A 19,890-nucleotide genomic window follows, 5' to 3' on the forward strand; every position below is an offset into this window, starting at 1 on the left:
TCCCACCTTCATCAGTTAACATCATTTGCATCAGCTTCTTCCCAATAGCCATCTAAAGTGTGTTTTTGTAATATTGTGTATGAGTGTAAAAAGTTATAACGTGTCTAAATGATGTGGATGACATCAATGACTTTTAAGCATGAAGGAAGGAGGGGAATCAAATTTACAAATACAGGGGATGCCATTTGATTTTCGAGAAAATGTAGCAAATTAGATTGAAGTAATACCTTTAGTTAATATTAATAACTAATATCTGTATGAAATTAATATTGATAACCCCTTTTTGACTGAGCCAGGGAGCATTAGCTTACTAATTTTAATACTGAGTTCTTTTCACATTATACTTTTTACCTTAGACAATTCTCTCAAATCAAGACACTTTGTTATTTTAAATCAATTTTATTCAGCCACTGCAGACAATTTATGGAATCAGCAGTTGAAATCTGTGAATCGAGTCTGAATGCACAAGATATTCTAGTCATATAAGAAATACTAAATACGATCTTGGAAGCAATTTATGTAGATTATGATTAAGGCTAAGCAACAGTACAACAATAATTCTTTACAATAGACAACAATCAGATATCAGATTTTTTCCAGTACCTCTAATTATCTAATTCTCAAGGAAAAGAGGTTACCCTTCATCTAAAGGTACTGCATGATATTTGAGCATTCAAAGGTAAGATCAAATGATTATGCATACATACACTCTGAGTATGAACGCCTGAGATTCAGAGAGCTCTTAAATTCAGTAGCTTGTTCAAAGGGAAGAGAAATTAGTCCCTAGTTTAAAAGGATTGATTTTAAAATATCAAAATGCTTTAAAATACTCATTTTAGGGTTTCTCTTAAGCCAATCTCCTTGTCCTTGTAAAGAAAAATCTTTTAGATGAAATTGTTCTTAGATCTGAATTCCAGCTTCCTAAGGTCCCACAAGAATTAGAAACAATCCTGAAAGTTAACTTTTAAGATACTTATTTTAATCAAAGTAAAGTTTTCTACAGTCTTGAAGTGAATTCTCACCACTCTTCCTTGTATAACCCTTTGATAAAGCAAGAGACTGTCCAAGGTATGGCAATTCTGACTCTGTATGGATTCCGGAGCTTTTATTGGGTTCAGTATCATCTCTAAAGCGTCCCACGGGATCTTAGCTTGTAAGTCCTTTTTCTGTGAGACAGGTTGGAGGGGAGCAGCCTACTGAATGCTTGTCAGCTGAAACCGCTGTTTTATACACAGGTTTTGTACCACTTTAACTATAAGGGCCTGTCTACCTGGCAAGTTACCATGTGCCAAGCCCAGATGTGTTTCTACAGCTCACCAGCTTGCCGTGCAGCATGATCCTGTGTTGACACTGTTACAGCACAGGTAAAGTCCCAGAGTGCAGCTTGATGTACAAAGCTTTCAAGTATTATGCTAAGCTGCACTTGGGAATTTTCACTATACTGTAGCAATATTAGCATGGGACGGCATGAGCTGGTACATTATAGATTCACACCGTGGCTTTCTGCACAGTAATTTCCTGGGTAGCTAAACTCTAACAGATTAGACAATTAAATTTATATTTACCAAAAGAAGCTATACCAGTGGAAGCACCTTTATAATGGTGTAGCTGTGTCCACACTAGGGAGTATGTAACGAGGCATTTGCTTGAGGCATCTCGCAACAAATCAGCCAGAGACCCCTTCTGAGTGCAATCACCAGTGCTTTTTATTTTCCGTGTCAGCTCCCACCACCTTCTATTTACAGTCTGCTCCAAACCAGCAACCTGGGGGACAGCTAGCTTTTCCAGCCAGCAGGGATGCACAGCCCTTGGCTCTTCCCTTTCCTTTCTCTTCCCCCCTTCACTTCCTTCCTGCCAGCCCTATATAGTCCCCTGGCTAATAAGGTGCTTTTCTTCTATCAATTAGGCGTGGCATACTCAGCCAGCCCCAATTAATGATTCTGAATTGGAGCTCGACTAACAGGGGACTGGGTCAGGACCCCCTGGCCAGCACCCTGTTACAGGGTTATACTGCTTTAACTACATCTGTTTTCTAAATTGATCTTGCTTTTTATCTGGATAGAACTAAACCTTTCCATTCCTCATCTTGTCTAGTTGTTTCATATGTGGACTGAACGAAGGGGCAAGCAGTCTCTTCACAGAGTCTCCAGGTGTATAACTTCCTGTATCATGACAGCATACGAAGAAGCCCAGGCTACACCTTCTCAAGCAGTATGAGCTCATTCCACAAAAGCTCAGGTGACGTCAACGGCGTTTCTAAATGACATTCCTATATCAGAGATTTGGAGGGTGCCCATTTGGACCCCTGTGCATACTTTTGCAAACCATTACGCCATTATGGCTGCATCCAGATCAGATGGAAATTAGGGAAGGCAATCCTTCAGTCCTTCTTTAAATGGACTCTGAGCCCCACCTCCTGCGAGTACTTGCATGGAAGCCATCTGCATAGAATACAAGGCTGCATCTACTTGAGGAAGAAAAAACGCTTACCTACTTGTAACTGTTGTTCTTCAATATATGACGCAGACATGGGTTCCACAACCCACCCTCTGTCCCCTCTGCATCAGAGTCTGTTCTTCTGACATTCGGGACAAAGGAACTGAAGTGGTCAGACTGGTGCAGCCCTTACATGGGCGGGGCAGGGGCTAGGCAAAGTTTTCTGGCGCTGGGGCCTCTGCATCGCATCTCAAAGAACAACAGTTACAGGTAGTTAAACTTTTTTTCTGCCTCCTCCAGTTAGCATGGGCCAGGTCCTCTGCACCAAAATCAACTTTTGAACCAAACAATCATAGCTTTCTTAAAGCCTTACTTACTGGCGTTCCTATTGGATGCACAGGAGCCAATAGGCTTATGCTGCAACTTTCTGTCCGACAAATCAGCCACACAGCACTGCCCCCCAACATGGGGAAAGAGGGGTTACAATTCTTAAAGGGGCCAGGTGTTTTCTTTCCCCTGCTAGCCAAGACAAAGCCCCCCCCCACCTCCAAGGCTGCAGACGGTTTGGGGGTGATACTCTGGTTTCAGGTCATGGAGAAATGACCTGAGTGCTGACTGGCTGGCATGACACTTTTGGACAGGAAAGAGGAGTGAAAATTCACTCTGAAAAAATAAAACACAGGGAGTGCAAGGATAGAAGGGTCTATTCCTGTGTATCATGGGTGTGAACGTTCATTGTCGTCAACAGTAGAAGAGATGAAAATATTATTAATAGCAAAACAGGGCCTTCTATACTTGTGTGACTAAGAGTTTCAGTATCTTTTAATACATAGTTGATATCCAGGCCCCTAATATGTAATGGATGTTGCTACCTAGGCAGTGACTAGATTTTTGCATTTAGGCATGCGTTGTTTCAGCTCCCAGTTTTGTTTCATACTGTTTATTGCACAGTTCTCATATATAAAATGTTCTGTGAGCCTGATTGTGCACCGTAGCAGTCACTCCAATTTGAACATGAGATGTTTGAACATGGATCAAATTCAATGGGAATGGGATCAGGCTTCCAGAGACAATCTTATCTGATAAGATGTAACCACAACTGGACTTGTTGATTTGGAAATAGTTTTTCCCTTTTGCTTTTCGGCCCATCCACCCGTTCGGTGCTAGTGTTGTAGTGCAATTAGTACAACAGGAATACTGCATCACAAAGCCTCAGCATCTAAATGTAGCCTCAGGCTATGCCAGCCCAGGAAATCATAATGAACCAAAGGCATTTAAATATTTTTAAATTGATGAGGCTTTGTACTGAGTAGTTTCACATTAATTACAAAGGTAATTACAAATCTGTATATTGACTTTGTATTATAATATCCTTATATACTGTGGCTGTAGTTAATATTTTTCTCAATGATTAATATAGAATAATTAAATCTAAAACCTTTTAAATTTGTATTACAAGGACTTGTAGACAGCAATAGTAGAAGTGATAGCAAAAGGAAGCTATTATGAGAGTTTGTGAAAGCTGTTAAGTTATTTATAAAGCAAACAAAAGCAAATAATCACTGGTGGGAAAGGGAAATAAATCCAGTCGTGTTCAAATTGGAGTTACATTTTCAACGCTTGGTCTAAGGTATTTGCCATTCACACCCACACCGACATATAAGTGGGGGTAATAGTACTAAAATCCTGAGCATTGTTATTGGCTAATGGGGACTCATCAATATCACAGTTGGGCTCAATCCTGCATCCTTTGTGCATCTGGATTTCACTGGGAGTTTTAGGTGCCCAGAAAAAGTAGGTTTGGGCCCATTATATTAGCAACAATATTCATCATTTAGTTACTGTACTTCAGCACAGGAGGAACCATAAACTGAAAATGCAAAAGCTGGGCCAGTTCCTACACTTATGTGTACAAATACTCACTTTTTTACAGACAATCTTTTCTGGTGATGCTACATGCCCTCATCTCAGATTACTGTCAGTTGAACTGGGGACTCTCAATACCTTGTAGTACAAGCTCAGCATCTTGAAGGTTCATGATTTTTATATCAATTAGGCCTTGATTCAGCAAAAGACATGCTTAACATTGCATTAAGTACATGAGTAGTCCCAGTGAAGTAATTAAGTATGTTCTCCGGTGCTTTGCTGGATCGGACTTCAATAACTCCATTTGCAGTTTTGTGAACTACATGCCAGAATTTCTCAAAATGTATACTTTATAGAAGCTATGCAAATGGCATATTAGACCATATTATTTTGTTGAAATACCTCTGAAAAATATTATGTTTTAGTAGAAAATTCAGGGTGATAAATGTACCGTAAATGTAAAAAATCACACTACATTTAAAGATTAGATTGGTACTGGTCCTAGAGACTTCTGCATTAATCTGAGTTATTAATACTGTTATATAAATTGATAATTATTTATTTTAACACATTTCAGTTATGGTATAACATATGATTATATATACACATTACTGGGGATATACAATAAGTAAAATTAAGTTACAAAAGACACAAAGCTGGTGGCACAGATGAACCTAAAATTTTTTTAATAGATAGTGACAGTGCAAGCAAACAGTAGCTAACTTTCTCCTTTAAAGCTAATAGGAAGTACCTACCTAGTTTATTTGGATGTTTTATTTTGGAGACACCACAACTTAAACTAAGCAAAATAATCACAATTGTTAATTGTGGATATTTTATTATTAAAGCAAGGAAAAGAAAACATCAAACCAGACAACACAAAATTGTTAGTTACTTCCGTTACAATCTCTTCTCCATGACCCTCTGTGAAGAGCTTTTAACAGAGATTACTCCTTTGAGAGTGGGCCTGCTCTTGGTAAATTGAAACCAAGGTTTTATTTCCCAAAATTACTGTGAGTCCAGTTTTGGTATATCATTTGATAACAAAAAATGTTTATAGATGGTTAGATGGCTTAAGGGCAGGTGGCTCCTGTTTGGTACATCATTGATAACCTAAATAGTTTATAATTGGGCAAAGTAAACAGTCGGGAAGCAGCGCGGGCCAAGTGATGTGCTGGCCGCCGCTTCCCACAGCCCCCATTGGCCTGGAACGGCGAACCACAGCCAGTGGGTGCTGCAATCAGTTGAACCTGCGGCCGCTGCAGGTAAAAAAAACCGTCCTGGCCCACCAGCGGATTTCCCTGATGGGCCGCATGCCAAAGATTGCCGATCCCTGGTCAGAAAATACACTCATTTGCTTTGTTTGACCCAGGGTTACAACCTGTGTGTTATAGCAATTGAACTTTTATTATATATTTTGTACAAAGCACAGATTTTAGTGATCTTTACATCTTTTAAACACAGCACAAAATAAATAGTATAAAAGATAAAACAAACTAAAGTTAGAAAAACCGCCTTTTAAAATATGTGTAAACACTCCTGAGGGTCATAAACAGTTTTATGACCGAGGAGGTGTCATCTTCCTGACATTGGCTAGCTTTTGGATGACAGAAAGGAGAAGCTTTTTGTAATTTCTTTGTTTAGCTTGAACATTTTATAACATAACCAACTAAAATATAGACAGGTATTGTTACATTTTCAAGCATCCTGGCTATAACATACTTATATATTTTAATATTTAGTAAAGGACCAAACAAATTTTAATGACCTAACATTATGAAATTAGTTATGATAATTTTATTAATATTATTTTTGCATCAATATTGAGGTCTCTCTACCACACCTTGCTCAGTATGCTCACTTCCAAGTGGCAAAAATAAGCTTCTTTTCTATTCTGTTCATAGGACCACAGGAGATATTAGTATTAATGTGTTGTTCATTCCTCTTTTGAGGACTCTGGGTGTTTGAAGGATGGCCCAGTTGCAAATGTAATATATGTATCACCTGTAACATGGATATCATGCTGCTGTCATATCAATAATAAGCATATCTTGGAACTTGCATACATGTTATGCATGCCATTTAGCATTCAGATCTATGTTCTCTAATTTGAGCATGGACCACTGGCCTCATGATAGATCTGTCTCTAAATGGTAACACATGTCAATTATACACAAGGGACCAGATCATCTACTGTAAATTGGCATATTTCCATTGACTTCTGTGGAGCTATGCAAATTAATACCAACTAAAGATTTGGCCCTTGATCCATATTCATTTCATTGTATTGCTAATTTACATGATTGAATGAACCCATACACGGCATTTCATTATGTGCATCAACAGAACTACATTTCAGAGTTCTCAGGCAGGCAGTACAATAGATTGGATAGTATATGTGCGGCAGTAATAAAAGTAATACATCCTGGTGGGTGAATATTCACATCTGTTTCAGGTGAGATTTCATCTTGGACACATTTAAGTCACGTCTTTTATTATAGGTTGTTATATTTCTTAGGATTCTGGGCTGTGCTCCCATTAGCTATTTATCTTCATATTCTTGCTGTCTTTCTATAAGCTTCTGTAGGTTTGTGCTATGCATAATAGAACATTCATATTTTACTTATTTGCTAGGACTATAGGCAATCAGCTAAATATTGGGTCTTCTAGAGTCATAAATTAAGGTGATTTTACTAACTGTTTTAGCACCTATAGCTACCCTCAACGAAACCATACTCATTTATTCTCACAAAGCAAATTGGCATGGTTTTGAGAATGTTATAGTCAAGTTATACGTTTCTATTTTGGAGACTGTTTTCCTTCTGATTGATTATTTATATCAATGACGTTGTGCAAATTCTCTATTTCTATTTCTAAGGTTGTGCTTCTCCCAATTTACTTTGACTGAAGACCTGAATATTTCTTCCCCATTCCCCATACCAGGTAGTAGGCCCTGTAATTTTCTCTAACCTGGTATTTTATAAATTACCAGAGTATCTCACTCAATTCTGAGTCTTCCACCAGGTCCGTATTCTTCTCTTCACCAATCTACCATCCTACCACCTTTTGGGTTTTTTTGCGTGTTTTTGAAATTGTTTTCTGCTTCTCAGCTTTCTACTGTTTCTGACACCACGACTGCATACTGGAGGCTACTTCCTATGTTACTGCTCAATCTACTTACTACAATTTAAGTTTACTTTCTCAGGTAACAGACAACTATTACTTAGCCATCATCCCGGTTTCCCATATGCACACAGGACTCAGTAAATCTGAATGATCCCACAGACAGTTCAGATCCATAGGAAAATTCTCAGTCCACAGCTTTGGCCTTAGTACAAAGACAATGTGATTATGTAAACATGGCAAAAAGTTGCATTACATTTTAAGAATTAGAATGTGATGATGATTGCATTGATTTGTTCATTTTAAACAGTTCAGTTTGGCCACTTCAGTGGTCCAGTAATTAAACAGAAATACAACAGTTTAACACAACATGGCGGATGGGACACCAATAAGAAAAGAATTGGAGTGAATACTGTGATCTGCTGCTGTATTAGAAATGGTGGGTCAGAATGAGGCGCATGACTCTGAGTTGTAAAGGAGTATATTACAGACAGTTTGTCTCCAATGCGGTTCTTATTTAGCTGGTTCCTTGTGGCCCAGGTTTTGTATTATAAACACATAATAGAGCATTTAGGTTCATCCAGTGTGAGGTTCACTTTTGATTTAAGATAATAATCAATACTTTTGATGCCGGCAGTTCAATTGTTTATAGCTATCCTTGACATAATGAGATTAATTAGCTGATATTTCTACAAAGGATGTACTGCTTCCACAGCTGACTATGTCCACAGCTGCAACCAGTAGTGTTGGCAGACTGCAGACGTTCCATGGCTATTGTTATCATTAAAAATAAAGTAATAAAAAACCCTCGTTGGACTCATAGGCCTGTGCCTTTGCCATGTCTTCAGAAGATTCCTTTCCAGCTTGGAATTTTCCATTACAAATTACTTTTCTAAAAATAGTATATTTAAGTTAACTTATTACTCTGTACATTTTTTCATTTATTCTATACACAAGATCTCTCAGTGTTAATTGATTGGGGGAATTGCATCTGGAGTAACACTAAATCCATATTCTAAAGAAACCCAATATTCCTTGAGATAATTTGCAGAATTTAGCCCGCACTTTCAAATTCATATTACTATAATAAAATAAGAGGAAGTTAAAGGTTATAGAAATGTTTTAGATTCAAACAAGATCTAATAAAGCATTGCCATAAAGTTATATATTATACATTTATTTATTTTGGCATGGGTTTTCAAAACTGAGTGACCCTCATTTGCACTACATCAGATGTTCACATGCATTTGCATGGATACACATTTGCATAGATTTGGGTGCATTGTAATCCATGATTTGCGTGTTATGCACACAAAGGATGTACATAACAAAATTTGGGTATTCTTGTCAAAAACAAACAAAAGCCATCTTGAATATTTTACCCAGTGGTAAGAACTGAATATAAAAGGTAAGGAACTTCACATCTAAGTTTAAAGTGTAGTTCGGTACATTTTTACCCATCCCATTCTACTGTGGAATGTTGTTAGCTGAAAAATAATTTCAGGGTAGACAAGGTTACATAGCAATCTAAACTTTTTAGAACCACCTTGTACTAAAGATAGGGATCTGTTTTTGTTAGGTACAGTTTTAGAAACGTTATTACATTATTTACAGTTATTGTCTACAATTATTTATAACTTAAAGCTCTAGAAAAGCCTAGCACAGGATTTTATTTTTTCAGCTCATGTTACAACCTTGCACAAATTCAGCTGTTTTGGCTGAAAATTTTAACTATTTAAAATGGGTTTTGGCTCTAAAGATAAAGGAAAGTAGAGCAGGAGTCATAAACAAAACAAAATACGTCTCACGTCACCTTTTTCTTCAAAAGCTACAGTTATAACACAAACGTGTGTTGTTAACTAACTGGTTCTTTTGCACTTTTATCCAGCTTCTTTCATGGAGGAAAGAAGTTAACTTACAAACATCTTCCAACAATGAAGAGCTTTTTAAAAAGGAGTTTAAATATTTCCCTCCTTTAAAATTTAACCAGCAAAAGTTCAAAATGATTGAAAAGTTAATCAGGTTTGACTATAATACAGCTGAATTCATATCCAGTAATGGTGCTCATTCCTACTGTCTTGCAGTGGTTTAAAACAAAGAACTAAGAATAAAAGAAAATAGTCTGAGTAGTGTTTAGCTGAAAGCCAAGCTGCTGAGATGAGACCTGAATTTATTTGACTATAGCAGTTCATTCCATTGACAAAGTGCAAAATGAAATAATGCCCTACCTACAACCAAAGCATTTCAAATTAAATGGAGGAATTGTTAATAGTACATGACTAAGGAGCTGGGGGGAAAAAAGATTAATGAATTAAATAAAAAATGTCCAATTTAAAAACTGATACACAGAATTGTAAAATCAATATAAAACGCTACTATTGACTTACTGGAAACTTTAGGGGTTAAGTCTAAGGCAGGCCTATCATGAGCATGGAATGTCTCAGATGCTGGAGATAAACCACAGTCTCTAAATAAACGTTATTAAAGGCCCAGCAAAAGAGGGATGCTGTAACTGAGCTTCAATCTAAGGTGTGATCTAAATTGTCCATATCAGACAGAGAAATAAAGGAGCATGCGGCGACCAAGTCTGTGAGATGGTGGAAGATTTAATTCTGGCAAAGGAAGAGCCCTCTCCAGTGGCCTTCCAAACCATATAGGCAGCAGAAGGCTGCAGCAGATGCTGGCTACCTTCTACTTAAAGCCAGATGGGATCAAACCCTGTCTGTTATGGAACTTTCCAACCAAAAATGGTCTGCTTTGATAATAGGTCATCTCTTTGGCACCCTGATTACCTGGAAAGTGGTAGTGCATGCTCTTCTCTCTCAGTTTTGAAGTGGATGTGGGAGGTATATTTGAGACACCAGTATCTTTTCTTCTACTCCCTAGCTCTCAGGTACAAAGCTATTAGCTAAGCAGAAGGGATATCTTTATGTTGTGTCACCCCTTTAAAACTCTTCCCTATCTGAATGACATTCTATTAGTTAGGGGGAAGGCCACTCTCACGTTGGGACTGGCTGCTATTGCTCTCAAGAGCCAGGAGTCACTACACAGGAGTAGACAAATGGGTTAGGGGGAATCTGAGTCTATCCCTTGGAAGGTGAAAGGTTTTGGTCAGCTTGTTTCATGAAATTCAATAAAGACAAGTGTAAAGTATGACACTTAGGAAGTAAAAATCAAATGCACAACTGCAAAATGGGGAATAACTATCTAGGTGGTAGTATTACTGAAAAGGATCTGGGGGCTATTGTGGACCACAAATTGAATATGAGTTGTCAGTGTGATGCAGCTGCGAAAAGATTAATATGATTATAGGGTGTGTTAACAGAAGTGTCATATGTAAGACACAGGAGGTAATTTTCCCACTCTACTCGGCACTGGGGTGGCCCCAGCTGGAGGACTGTGTCAAATTCTGGGTGCCACAATTTAGGAAAGATGTGGACAAATTGGAAAGAGTCCAGAGGAGAGCAACAAAAATGATAAAAGGTATAGAAAACCTGATCTATGAGGAAAAGTTAAAAAAACTGGGCATGTTTAGTCTTGAGAAAAGAAGACACCAGGGGAGACTTGATAACAGTCTTCCAATATGTTAAGGGGTGTTAGAATCAGTTGCTCTACACCTCCTTTGAAGGTAGGACATGAAGTAAGGGGCTTAATCTGCAGCAAGGGAGATTTATCTTAGATATTAGAAAAAACTTTCTAACTGTTAGGGTAGTTAAACTCTGGAATAGGCTTCCAAGGGAGTTCATGGATTTCCAATCATTGGAAGCTTTTATAAACAAATTGGACAAACACCTATCAGGGATGGTCTAGGTTTACTTGGTCCTGCCACAGTGAAGGAAGCTGGACTTGATGCCTTCTCGAGGTCCCTTCCAGTTCTTCATTTCTATGATTCTATGCCTAAATCAAAATTGAGCATCTGCTACTGAGTGAGGAATATACATTTGAAATAAGGAGAGGTCTCCACAGTTGTATGTAACCAAGAGAAAACATGGTATTTCTTGCTATTTATACCGGTTCGCCCATCCAGGCACTTATTTGGCCCTCATTGCCATAGTTTCTTCTATTTAGATGCCATAGTTTCTTCTATATAGACTTATTTGGCCCTCATTGCCATAGTTTCTTCTATATAGTTTCTTCAAAATAGGTGCTGAAACAATTTTTATAGTGGGGATGCTGAGAGCCATTGAATCAGACAACAAACCTTGTATATAATGGAAACCACTTGGAGCCAGCCCCCCTAGTTCCAGCACCTATGTATAGGTGCACAAAAGGACTTAGGCATAGCAGCACTTGGTTTTGTGGCACCTAGAAACTCACAGGAACCACACTGCTATTCGCAAAGCCTGTGTTAGGTGCCGAGGTTCCTGTACAATAAATGGGAGGAGATAGGTACCTTATGATGCCACCCACAAAAGCCAGCATTCTAGACAGGGAGCCTACTACACTAGCCACTGGGAGATGCTAATGAAAGATGTGTGCTAAGCCCTGCCCCCTCATGGAGATAGGTGCCTAAGACTCGGTTAAAGGGAGACACCTGTCTCTGCTTGCAGTCCTCTCCTGGAGTTGGGGTGGGGAGAAGAGGAGGACCTCCCTCATATCTTTTAGCCCTATATTTAGGGTACTCACCCGGGATGTGGGAAACATCCTGCTCAAGCCCTCCTGATGGAGAGAAGAGATTTGAGCAGAGATCTGCCACCTCTCCAGTGAGTTCCCTAATCACTGGACTATGGGCTATTCTGATGTGAGGGTTCCCTCAGGCTACAGAGTGTATGCCCAGTGGCAGAAACATAGGTGCCTAGGGACCTTCGACAGCAAAAACATAGGTGTCTAGGAAACTTATGCAGTGGAAATTTAAACGCCCAGTGAGTTTAGGCACCTACAGGACTGTGCATCACAGTGGTGCCAAAAATAGGATTTAGGCTCCTAATTTCTTTTGTGTGTCTGGTCTCAGCATTTCTGTGGGCAGCATTCATAAGAGCTACCTTCCATTGGGCAGGTGTTGTTGTTTTTTCCCCTGAAATAAGAAATAGTATTTTAGTACAGATTGATATTTTTAAAAAGTTAGTTATTCACAGTTTGGCCCCAGATCTCCTAAAAAGTTGACTTAAGGTTACAGTTGGAGGTGGAATTCATAACTGAAGCAAAAGAATGAAGGTATCAGACAGAATAGAAAAGAGAAATGTATGTCTTCCAATATGTTAAGGGGTGTTAGAAAGAGGACAAAGTTATTAAGATGTGGAAAGTCAGAAAAATATGTGTAATATGATACTCAAGATGGGTGGTCTAGCAATGCAATATGCTGATTGAGACTGATAATGTCCAGGAATAGTGTAGAGTGTCATGCAAAGGGATCTGAAAAGAAATCAAAATGAATTTAAATCACCAAGGATCCTCAGGCTCTAATACTCCGCAGATGAAAAAGAGTAAGGAAACATAGCTACCTACAGCTTCAGCCCTTTATTAACTACTGCTTTTCCTACTCTTAATCCCTTTGCAATTCTCATTTTAGGTCAAATTCTTAATAACATTTTACCAGGATTGCTTTGTATCTCACCTTTTTCAGACGTTAGCCTAAAAAAAGGAAACTAAAAACATTCTCTTGGTGTCTGAGACTGATGTGAATACTCATGCAAAAAAATGAGATAAATTATTCAACAACAGTATTGTTCATTTAATACACTCATCAAAAAATAGTATATGACTAGTTTTATTGCCTATACGTGAGTTCATGTAGTGGTATAAACAAATCACTGAAACATGACAAAACCTCAAATTAATACCATATCCCTACTTCAGAATTATATAACTTGGAGGAAGTGGATGGCTCCTGTGATTATTAATGAAATAGTGTACACAAAAAATTATGTTCAAAGAGCATTATGGTTGCAAAGTCAAGCACTCAAAAGTTAGGGAATGCCAGAATTAAGGCTGTCTGTGCAATCTTAATTCAGGCCCCCTGGTGCATATGCATTATTACAGTCATTAATGATGTGGTCATATAATGTTTTTCCACAAATCCATGCCTTATTCAGTACAAGATGGACTTGCTCTGAGGATGAATCAGGGTCTCGTGTTGCAGAAGCTGAAAAGGTGTGTAGTGAATGAGGAAGTATTGCAGGAAGAGAAAGGATGGTCTCATGGTTAAGGTAGTTGAATGCTGCTCTGAGGAACTGAATTTTATCTCTGCCTTGGCCACAGAATTCCTGTGTGATACTATGCAAGTCTCTTAAACCACATTTTTGCAGTTCATCATTAATTGTGTATTCCGCATTTTCTGGGTGCCTGATTTGAGACCCTGGGGTCTGATTTGCAGAAATGTTGGGCGCTCGCTGCTGCAACTGAAGCCAATTGGAACTGCGCTATGAACATATACATTACTATGTAATGTGAAGTACTCTGTGCCTTAGGTCCCCATCTGTAAAATTGGATAATAATATCTAATTATCTCTTAGGGGTGTTGTGAAAATAATTATGTTTGTGAAGTATTCCGCTGTTAAAGTGATGAACACCATCGAAAAGACCATCAGGAAGTTAATAATTCTGTCTTCAGTGTGGGGTTTGTATAGTATACACTGGGGCCACATCTTGAACAATGGAAGCAAAACAAATTATTGAGTAGTTGCTCATTAAGTGAGCAGTATCCATCTTGCGCACTGAATGAGGCCAGGGTCCTGTGGAAAAAATAGAACATGATCATGTAATTACAGACTGTATCAGAATGCATATGCATGGAGATGGGTGTGTGTGTGAGGTGAATTAAAGTTATGGATATAAAATTAAGTTTCCCTCATTGGAGCCCAGTATCAGTTTCTGCCCCCCAGCTCCCAGTTCCAACCTCACTTTCCCCCTCCACCCAGTCTCCAGGTATGTCTATGCTAGAGCTGGACAGTGTAATTCTCAGCTCCAGGAGACCTGTGTTAGCTGTGATTGAGCTAGTGTACTAAATATAGAGTGCAGCCATGGCAGTGCAAGGCGCTAGCTGCCCCAATGACATACGTAATGTCTTGGATGGGTACATATGGGGCAGCTAGCTCTACTCCCGCTCATACTGCTGTGGTACACTTGGGTTTTTAGCCCACTACCTCAGTCAGAGCTAGCATCAGTATGTCTCCTTGAGCCGAGAATTACACTTTCTCAAACTGAAGTTTACACCTCCAGCTCAAAGTGACGACATACCCTCAGCCTCCTTGTCCAACCATACCAGTTTTTGTCTCCCCGCCTATTTCCAGTCAGCCCCCAACTGTTTGTCACAGTTTCTCTCCCTCCTCCAGTCCCAGTCTCACCAGGCTCCTTGCCCCAATCTATTCCTTTCCCTCTCCTTCCCCCTAGTCCAGCTCATACCCTCTGCCTTTGAATCAGACAGTGTCGTCCTGCACTCTGCCTGGGCACCAATAGGAGGGTCACTGAGAGCACAGCAGCTACAGGCTCCCTGCTCTCAGTTCCAGTGCCTGACACCATGCCCCCCGCCTCCGGCCCAGAGTAGCTGGGATCAGCAATTACAGGGAAAATCTAGTTTTGTCCCTGTAGCCCTGAACTAGAGCAAGCCTAAGTCGCCTCTGTGTGGACACCACATGCGCAGCCTGGACAGCACTTGGAGCTGTGAGGCCATGGAGTATGCTCTGTGAAGACAGAATCTTTGCAGATTTTAATGATTAAACTTCTCTGTCTTCACTGAGCATGTGTAAACTTCAAGCTTTCAGAGATTCATAACTTGGACAAAACTGGGCAGGTTTTCACAGGAACAGCAGAAGGTGCATCCCCGGCACAAAGGCCACCCCATCTGCCAAGTCCCTACTCCAAAGTTAGGGGGCACTAGGTTGAATTTTTTGACAGTGCAATATGATGTGTTTTCCCTAATTTCCTTCTCAGAAATGACTGAATGATTGCAGCAGGAACTTTCCAAAAAAAATCAGCCAGAGGCAGACACCAAGCATGGAAAATTTCAGCCGAAATGGTCAAAGTTCAAAGTTATAAGCAACTGAAAACAGGGTCCTTATAATGGGCAGCCTTAATAATAGGAGTCATTGACAGCCTCACCTATAATAAGACCTTTCTTCTCGAGTCCACCAGTTGGGATCTCCCATCGATCAGTAGTAACTAAAAGTTACTACCAGATAAAGGCTAACCAGACTATGTAAAATGAGTTTGTGGTCTCAGGTTGGTTCCTGTTGTCCACAAGTTACTGTAGTTCAAAAATCAACGTCGGAGTTGTGCTCACTGCAACTGAATGCAGTGGGTCTTTGTCTGGCAAGCCAAAAGAAGAAGGAATCATTGTTTCTTTAAGGTTCCCCTCTGCACTGGGTTGTGAGGCAGGAAAGAGAACATACCCGAATAGAGCTAAGGGAGGAACAGGAAGTGGCTGGTCCAGGTGGGAACAGCGCCCCTCCAGGTGCCCAGGATGGTCTAGGTGGTATTTTTACCCCAGGCAGGTCCCTCTCTTTCAGCAATCATGGGCTAGAAACATCCACCTTCCCACCCACGGGACCAGAGAAGGACTGGGTTTTATGATCCACTGTGGGCATTGTTTCTAGTTTCCTTTTAATTTGGGGTTGGGCAGGAATTTTTCCCTCACTGCCTGAATGACTGAGATAGGGTGGGGTTTTTTGCATTCCCCACTGCAGGTAATGAACCCAGTGAGTTAGGCAAGGAGATCAGGTCAAGATGCTGCAACTTAGTAGGTAACCTGTGTGGTAGGTGTCCAGTGTAGGATGTAGATCCAGTGAGGATGTAGTTCCCTGATAAACAGGAGTTGAAAGGGGATTTAGGAGGAGACATCCCCGAAGGATGCATTCCCTCACTTCTTTTTCTGCCTCTCCCCTTATCCCTCATACAAGGGGAAGGTGGCGAGGTCCCAACTGATGACCACCCTCCCTAACAGGCAGAAATGATTAAGAAAAGAATGGCGACCTGCACTGTACAATGTATTGCCCTGAGGTCCTAGATCTATTAGTTGTGATCTAGTTAAAGATCCATTGCATACATTAAGGTCCATTGCATCTTGTCTTTTTTCTGGCATGGCTGGGACAATGTTTCATGAACTGACATCTTTGTTGTCAGTTTTATTGAAGAGACTAAGAAATGAGTGGGCTTGGAGACTGACTAATTTACCCCTACCTCGTCAGATAGGTTTGCACATTGGTGGGGTGATGTGACTGTCATAGCTATTCTTGTCATAGGGAAAAATAGAAGATGTTAGTCTCCAAGATTATTAATGTGGCTGGCACCTTTAATAAAAAACAAATTTACCTCAGCCATTCTACCTCTTCCAAAATACAAAAAAATACAGGAAGAAATACAGCCTGGCAGTATGGTCATTTCCATATAAGCCAGGGTAATTAATGCTTGAATTATTCCTTGGTGAAGCCAGGGTAATTAATGCTCAAATTATTCATTATCTAAAGATAAGGATTTTTACAAATCCTTCAGTGTAAAGTGTTTTATGTGACTGTCAGAGAGAGAGATGAAGTCTTTAATCCTTTTAGAACATCTTCACATGAAAAATCTAGTATCAGGCACTGTATGTGTATTTTAAATTATCTAATTACCTTCCTTCTTCTTAAGAAACTGCTACATTATAACATTTTTAAAATTGTAATTTATATTATTATTAGCTAGTGTCCATGATATGTGACATCAGAAGTATTCCCTCTTCTCTTCTTCACCTCTACTCCTTTCTATTCTTCTCCTTTTCTTCATCTCATCTCCCTTTTCTTCCCTCCTCCCTCTCCCCCTTCCTTTTCCCTGCTCCTTTTCTATTTTGTGTCTGTTATCAGTACTATTATTGCTGTTGTTTATTGTTTAAAGACCAAAAATAATGTGCTTGCTACTGACAATGCATCTGTATTCCATAAAGAGCAGTGAGCTCACACACACTATGTGCAGTTCATCTACTGGGGACAGACAGAAACAAACATAGTGTTTTATTATGGAGTTACAAATCGGTTTTATTAGGGAGACTTATTCAAACAGCAAAGGAAAAACTGTGATTTTAGTGCACTATTGGTACTGTTGAGCAAGTTTCCTCAGCTGTGTTGAGAAGTAGTAGTGTTTAAGAGTTACTGCACTTCTCACTGAAGGATGCTGGCCAGACTATTCATTTATTAGGCTCAGATGAAGTGAGCTTTATTTGTCCACAGAGTGATTGTCCACAGAGTGATTTTTAAAAGTGAGTTTGTTCATCATTTGTTCAATATATTGTTAATATGAACACATTTCTGGATTTTTACAAACAATTCATTAAGCTATTACTTTATATGTTTCATACTTATATTTAGTTAATTGGGCTGTGTGATTTGTCACCTAACTCACGTTGTATTGTAAGTATTGTTTCTGCTTCCTAATTGGATGGCTCCCAAACTCTCAGATAGCTTTCTAGATAGCCATTAAACATTTCCAGCATCAAACTCCCACAAATATATATTCACATGACTTTTTGACTCCATTTATGTGAACAAAATTTTATTTCTGGCAACAAAAACTAACTTGTACAAGTATTCTTGGAAAGCATATTAAAAGAGATTGCAAATATGCAATTCTTATGTAATGCCCCTAAATACTTTTTGAATTATTTTCCCCATTTTACTGAAGACTGACAGTTCAGAAATTTAAAAACAAAAAAAGGTTGGAGTTAGTACAGACTGTACAAAAATTACTGAGTATTTCTTTGGCCCAGCTAACATCCATCTGATGTGAAAAGAACTCAGTTTATTTTAGTCTTAGCTGGCAAAAAAATCAGTAAAGAAGGGTATGTTATCCCCTGTGTTTTCTGAGAAACAAGAATATTCGAATTAATCTATTAAATGCTATATTTTGTAGAGGCATAAATGTTAAGGCAAATATAATTTATCATAGGTAAATATATTTCTAAGGTTGACAAAGCAATATAGACAGACACTTTATAGTTTGGAGATATTGAAATCTGAGAAACTTCTAATAAAAAGAGTTTATTTTTTTGAAATGTGATATTCATTATCATCTTTCCCTTTGGTCCAAAACTATTGCATGCTTTGATAGTTATTAGTATTAATGAGCTACTTCATTGTAAAAGGTTGCCACGGGGGCTAAGAATTACTACATGATTCTGCATTCAGCAGAAAAGGCAAGACGCTTACTAGCTAGTGCTGGTGGAGGCTGGTGATTCTAAGGATTCAAGTCATTACAGCTATGTAAAGACAAGCCTTATCTTAATTTTTTCCATGCTGCAAGGAATACTAGAGATTATTTACTTACTGATGGCTCCTTGTATTGGAAAAACAAATGGAGTAAAGACTGGTGATTATGCACATATATATCTAAAACATCTCTTTATGAACCATCAATATGCCTAAGAGGATGAAAGAATCATGATTTTAGTTACGATCATGACTAATGACTAGCTTAAATTTTTAACAGAATTTATTTACATAGCTGATATTACATAGGTGAATTTATTGGTGAAGCATGTTCTAATTAGCTATTCAATATTTACTTTTCTTTTTCATGTGATAAAAACGTATGTATGACTGGTATGCATTTGATACAACTACAGAAAAATAGCTAACTGTGTTTCTAATGTGTGTTTCTAAATGAAAACTATTTCCTTATCTATGCAATATGTATTAAAACACTTTAAATATATGTAATTGATCTCTGCCTCTGGGTTATATAGATTGTTTACATTGTGCCTGTTCAGTGTTCTCTTTGCAGGATTTACTTAATGGTTATTTTTTATGCCGGTTGGTTAAGAACATACTACTCTTTGAATAGATATTTGAGTCCTCATGGTTCATTCTTCATTCAGGTGAATGAATGAAATACCAGTGAAGTACAACTTTCAAATAAATACAACAGATTGCAAAAGTACTGTTTTCATATTTGCTTCTGGCTATTGAAATACAAAGTTAATTTACTGGAGTTTGGTAGGGTTGTCATTTTACTTACAATCCATTTTAGTTACATAAATTATTGTTTTGGCAGATTATAATTAAAGCTGTTTTTCATTCATAAAGTAAACTTTCTGCTCCTTTTTGGCACACAATATGATTAGAATTTAATAATCTGTCAGGAGTGCATAGTGCTGAAGGACAACTCATATGGTTTGAATTTAGGGCCCTATCCTGTTTTCATTGACGTCAATGGGAGTTTTATTATTCCATTTCAGTGGAAGAAGAATCAGACCCTTAGTTTTCAATGTTAAAATGTTTTTAAAAAATAAATAAATAAAACAAAATTAGTTATTTTTTGGTCTAGTTAAAAATGGTTTGTTTCTACATGTGGTGGGTAAAATATAATAAATATTTAAGTCAGTTATCTGTCATTAAACCTATATTTTCATTTACATTTCTATGTAAGCCTTATTAATTATTCATATAAATAACAATCTAAAAAAGGCACATAAAAGTACAAATCAAAGAACTAGACTCCACCAAAAATGGTTACAAATTAAGATACAGATACTACTTATTTCATTCATTCACCTTCATTCTT

The 19,890-nt window shown here is 38.4% G+C and overlaps 1 protein-coding gene across 49 annotated transcripts in view; it reads left to right on the forward strand.

Moving 5' to 3' along the window:
• Positions 1-19,890, forward strand: part of RIMS1 (regulating synaptic membrane exocytosis 1) — a 489,881-nt gene that overhangs the window by 399,053 nt on the left and 70,938 nt on the right. The gene's annotated exons all lie outside the window — the stretch shown is intronic.

Source organism: Chelonia mydas, chromosome 3 (genome assembly GCF_015237465.2).
Source record: "Chelonia mydas isolate rCheMyd1 chromosome 3, rCheMyd1.pri.v2, whole genome shotgun sequence".
NCBI classification, from domain to species: Eukaryota; Metazoa; Chordata; order Testudines; family Cheloniidae; genus Chelonia; species Chelonia mydas.